This window comes from Nerophis ophidion, linkage group LG17 (assembly GCF_033978795.1).
Source record: "Nerophis ophidion isolate RoL-2023_Sa linkage group LG17, RoL_Noph_v1.0, whole genome shotgun sequence".
NCBI classification, from domain to species: domain Eukaryota; kingdom Metazoa; phylum Chordata; class Actinopteri; order Syngnathiformes; family Syngnathidae; genus Nerophis; species Nerophis ophidion.
Window position 1 is genome coordinate 39,775,399 of NC_084627.1, and position 6,000 is coordinate 39,781,398.

Below are 6,000 nucleotides of genomic sequence, written 5' to 3' on the forward strand. Positions count from 1 at the left end.
CATATATTCCTCTTGACAAAACACTTCAAGTGAATTCTGAGGGAAAATTGGTGCAGTTTAAAAAAAAACATGAAAAACACAATAAAATTGACTTAATTAATCTCAGTGTATCTACAAAAAAACAAAACCAGTGAAGTTGGCACGTTGCGTAAATAGTAAATAAAAACCGAATACAATGATTTGGAAATCATTTTCAACTGATATTCAATTAAATAGACTGCAAAGACAAGATACATAACGTTTTGAACTGAGAAACTTATCAACAACACCCAGAAATGCCGCCGACTTCGCTGGGCCCGAGCTCATCTAAGATAGACTGATGCAAAGTGAAAAATTGTCTTGTGGTCTGACGAGTCCACATTTCAAATACTTTTTGGAAACTGTGGACATCATGTCCTCCGGAACAAAGAGGAAAATAACCATCCGGATTGTTATAGGCGCAAAGTTCAAAAGCCAGCATCTGTGATGGTATGGGGGTGTATTAGTGCCCAAGGCATGGGTAACTTACACATCTGTGAAGGCAGTATTAATGCTCAAAGGTACATACAGGTTTTAGAGCAACATATGTTGCCATCCAAGCAACGTTATCAGGGACGCCCCTGCTTATTTCAGCAAGACAATGCCAAGCCATGTGTTACAAAAGCATGGCTTCATAGTAAAAGAGTGTGGGTACTAGATTGGCCTGCCTGTAGTCCAGACCTGTCTCCCATTGAAAATTTGTGGCACATTATGAAGCCTAAAATACCACAACAGAGAACCCGGACTAAAGAACTTAAGCTGTACATCAAACAAGAATGGGAAATAATTTCACCTAAAAAGCTTCAAAAATTGGTCTCCTCAGTTCCCAAACGTTTATTGAGTGTTGTTAAAAGAAAAGGTGATGTAACACAGTGGTGAACATGCCCTTTCCTAACTACTTTGGCACATGTTGCAGCCATGAAATTCAAAGTTAATTATTATTTGCAAAAAAAAATTTTTTTTCGAGTTTGAACATCAAATATCATGTCTCTGTAGTGCATTCAATTGAATATGGGTTGAAAAGGATTTGCAATTCATTGTATTTCGTTTATATTTACATCTAACACAATTTCCCAACTCATATGTAAACGAGGTTTGTAAAATCCAATGCTTTGGTGCATTTGCAAACCGCTAAAATTATGTACAAAGCAAACTATAACTTGCCACCCAAGAATTTACAACAATTCTCAACAAAAGGGGAGAAATATAAGCACAGAGAAAAATTTATTTTAAAACATTAGTATGCACGCACAACTCTTAAAACATTTAGTATATCAGTATGTGGAATTAAATGATGGAATATAAAAAGTGTTTACAAAGCACAAGAATTTTGATGAACATCTTGAACCTGATTGAAAATGAGATATTAATCATCTCATATATGAATCATAGCTGTCTTAATTATTATTAGGAGATCTGTTGTGTTCATGAATGTAAATTGTGTTACAAAATGAGGACAGGAAGTGAATATGTGCTACTAAATTCCTATGAATTGGAAAAGGGGTAGGATTAAATAAGATGGGCTTCTTCCCACTCCTTTTCGAACATTTGGAAAAGAGAAATGTAAATGTGAAAACTATATGATACACTGCAAAAACTGAAATCTAAGTAAGATTAAATATCTCAAATAAGGGTTATATTTGCTTATTTTCGGTCTGATAAGATAATTCTTATCACTGAGCAGCTTATATGTTAGACCCTTTTACTTGTTTTAAGGGTTTTGGTCCTAAAAATTTTAAGTGAGATATTACAGCTTGTAGCTGAGATTGTATGACCTATATTGAGTAAAACATGCATGAAATTAGAATATCAACTGTTGCAAAGCTGTGTCATTAATACTCGCAAGTATGAAACTACTATTTTAAGGTAATAAATTCTTACTTCAAGCATGAAAAAAAAAATCATGATGCCGAGCGCATATCATTATGTCAAGATAATGGCACTAGCATTTACTTAATTTAAGAATATTTTCCAACATATTGAGCAAAAAGGTCTCTTTTTTTTCTACCAAGAAAAGTGTGTTTGTTATTAGTGAGAATATACTTTTTTTAAGGTATTTTTGGGTTCATTGAGGTCAGCTAATTTTACTCGTTTTGTAAAGTTTTGACCAGCTGAATTTTCTTGTTCTATTGGCAGATAATATTGCTTAGTTCAAATAAAATAACCCTAATTTTTATATATATTTTTTCTTGTTTTTGAACCCTGACTTTTTGCAGTGTATGACTTGTAATTGCATGTATGTTAGAAATACATTTAAACCAACCAAAATTGTGCCTGTATGACATTCTGACTACCAAATTGCATTTCTACCCAAATATTCGGGTAATTTTTTGAGTAAATTGTATTTATGCAAGCAAATAATGCATGATTATGCACAGTTTTAGAGTGTGATTAATCTGATGTAAGGGCATGGGGTGGAGGTGGGGTGTGTGTGCGTGTGTGCCCAATTGTCTTGGGTGTGATGATGTAATGTTTTTTAGGCTGAGGCCGATCTGCAAAAGTTTGACTCCAGGTGTCGCTGAGGAGGAAGGGAGGGAGGTCAAAAGCGCTCATCATTGAGGTGTCCTCGGGGGTGTTTTTCAGAACAGCCTGGTCCTGTTTCCACAGCGTCAAGGCCATTCCAGGGAGTCAAATCGTAGATTAGGATGTTTGTTTTCCGCTAGCAGACAAAACAATGACTTGTTTGTTCTACTGTATTCGTCCATACTGGGTGCTCTCAAATTCAATTCAATTTTCCTTTTCCGCAAGCGCCTCCATGATGTGATTCATCTTGCGATTCAGTTCAGAAATCAAATAATATTTGCAAACATTTCTCAGTTCGAACGTTAACTATCCTGTCTTCGTAGTGTATTCCATTGAATAAAAGTTGAAAAAGATTTGCAAATCATTGCATTCTGTTTTTATTTACGATTTAGACAACCTGCCAACTTCACTGGTTTTGGCTTTGGTAATAGCACTATCTAGGCTTCTGTGTAAAGGTTGCAAACAACTTGATTTTAAAACAAAATAAAAATGTATTTAAAAATATAGAAGTTTATTGGAAAAATATCTGACAATAATGTTCCAAATGAATAAATATTTAATTACTGAATTCTAGATTAAGGTGTTTTTTAGGACACTCTACAGCAAAGGTCCCTACACTACTTATCCCTACTTATCAAATGAAAAGTTTGCCGTTGATCGTTCCAATGGACAGCAGCGTCAGAGGCGGCATCGATGTATTCATGTCTATGTAGCTTACTTCTTAGTAGCATGCTAACTTGTGATTTCTCCGAATTGCGTGGATTTGGGGTGTGCATTTGTTTTGGCTACCAAAGCTTTTGTAGTCTGTAACCTGCTTTTGTCATGTCTATGTGATCATGTTTTGTTCTAGTCATGTTGTTTGTTTTTTGGCCACCCAGTTCCTGTGTTTGCACTTCCTGGTTTGTTTTGTCACCATGACTACCCGATTGGTTTTTACCTGTCCTCATGTCTCACACCTGTTTTCACTAATCACCACAGTATTATTTAAGCCTGTCTGTTTCTGTTCTACGTCTTGGCAACATCACCTCATTTTCACCATCTACCACCTTCTATGCCTTCCATGCCAATGATCCATGCCCCTTGTCTTTTTCCAAGTAAGTTTTTGTTATTCATGCCATTTTGCAAGTGTTTTGTTTTATGTTCATAGTTTTGTTTCATAGCCAACTTTTTGTACCGCCATTGTGCGCGCCCTTTGTTTGTTCCTGCTTTTAGTTATAGTGTTAACAATAAATTATGTACTTACATTCACGTCTTGCCCGTGCCAACTTTCCTTTACCTTGGGAAAACAATCCACGCCCAAGTCCTAGTGGTGAGAGCTTTAAGATATTCTATTCTAATTTATACACGAAAAAATGTTGCGAGAATCAATTTGAATGGAAAATTAAATCTGAATCGAATCGTCGATTGAATTGCGAGTAGTTGTAAAATCCATGTAGCAGCTTTTCGTGGAGACAGTTAGTCCCTTGAAAAATAATTATTTCAATTAAATAATCACTGGACAGCCCTGATAATTAAATACCTTAACAAAAAAAGTCTAAAATAATAATAATGGAACCCAATAGCCAAACAATATCAGTACTTACAAGTGGTGTCTGCAGCTTTCTCAACATTACTTCAGTTCTTCTTAAACCAAGCATGTGACGTCCACTGGAACAATCACCTTCTAGTGTCATATTCATATCAAACATGTCATATTTGTGACACAGTTGTGAAATATGTGCATTAGTAACAAGTTATGACATCATAGGCTTTGATCACGATTGGTCCTGACCTCTAGTGTTCAACAATTTCAAAGGAGAACTGTTATGTTGGGGTGGCATGGTTATGCGCAGGTCGTTTCCCCCAAGATGCAAATGGACCTCCGGAAGCAGAGTGCAGGTAAGAAAAATTATATATTCTATTAAATAAATCAGGCAGGAATACAAAAAACAGAACAAGCGTGTGGTAAAGCTAGCACAGGAACAGGAACAAGATGCTAGGATTGACCAACGTAACTGTTGCGTAAAGCAAACAAAACAACCAGATAGAGAGCAGCAAGAGGCAGTTATAAATAGCTCTCTGATTAGTGACTGGGAGCAGGTGAGTATCCCGACCACTAACCAGGAGCAGGTGAACATAATCAGCACCCATGGCAATCAGGAACACGAAACAGGGGTGCTGAAACAGAACTAAGGGAATCCTGAACTTAAACACAACATGATCCGTGCAACGTATCATCACAGAAAACGGTGTTTTATTATCATTATTTTTTTATTTTACTTTGCCCATCATTGACAATCCCTATGTGAGACAAGAATGGTAAATGGGTTATACTTGTGTAGCGCTTTTCTACCTTCAAGGTACTAAAAGCGCTTTGACGCTATTTCATACTTGCCAACCTTGAGACCTCCGAATTCGGGTTGAAGTGGGAGGGCTGGGTTTGGGGGGGCTGGGTTTGGTGGTTAGCGGGGGTGTATATTGTAGCGTTTCCGTAAGAGTTAGTGCTGCACGGGATTCTGAGTATTTGTTCTGTTGTGTTTATGTTGTTGTGACGGTCTTGAGCCGTCGTCCTTGGATTCTCAGGACCACCAAGGAATGACATTCTGTCGAGCAGGTGTAAACTTCTTTTATTTTGCAATGAGTAAGTCTCTCGCCGGTTTTCTTTGCAGTCTTCCCGTTTTCTGCTCCAGCTTTTCGGCTGCATGTGTCATCTTCCTTGTGCTCTTTTACTCTTGCACTCAGCATCGGCTTCCTTCTGGCTCTGTCTCTCCCCCCGGCGTTGACGGCCGCTGTCCTTCTATATAGTGCAAGAGGAGATTTAAATTTTGCCCAGCACACACTCATGTGTGTGTGTAAAAGCCGCACATATCATCTGACTGTGCCGACACGCTGTTTGTATGGAGGAAAAGCAGTTGTGACGACAGGTAGTAGAGGATGCTAAAGGCAGTGCCTTTGAGGCACACACCCAATATTGTCGCCCGGGTAGAAATCGGGAGAATGGTTGCCCCGGGAGATTTTCGGGAGGGGCACTGAAATTCGGGAGTCTCCTGGAAAAATCGGGAGGGTTGGCAAGTATGCAATATTTCCACATTCACCCATTCACACACACATTCCCACACTGATAGCGGGAGCTGCCATTGCGACTCCCTAGCCACGAACCATCAGGAGCAAGGGTGGAGTTTCTTGCTCAAGGACACAACGGACGTGACGAGGTTGGTCGAAGGTGGGGATAGAACCAGGAACCCTCAGGTTGCTGGCACAGCCACTCTCCCAACCCCGCCATGCAATCCCCAGAGAACCCGTTTTTCCCGTTTTTGTGAATTCTAAATGGTGTAAAACTGCTTGCACAAGGCATCTATCAATGAAGGTGTTGCATGGGAAGTCCCCTATTCTGCCTATATCTCTCTAAATAACATTGGTTGAACTATTATTGTAACTTTTTAAAACAACATAGAGAGCACATTGTGTGTTATCAATACG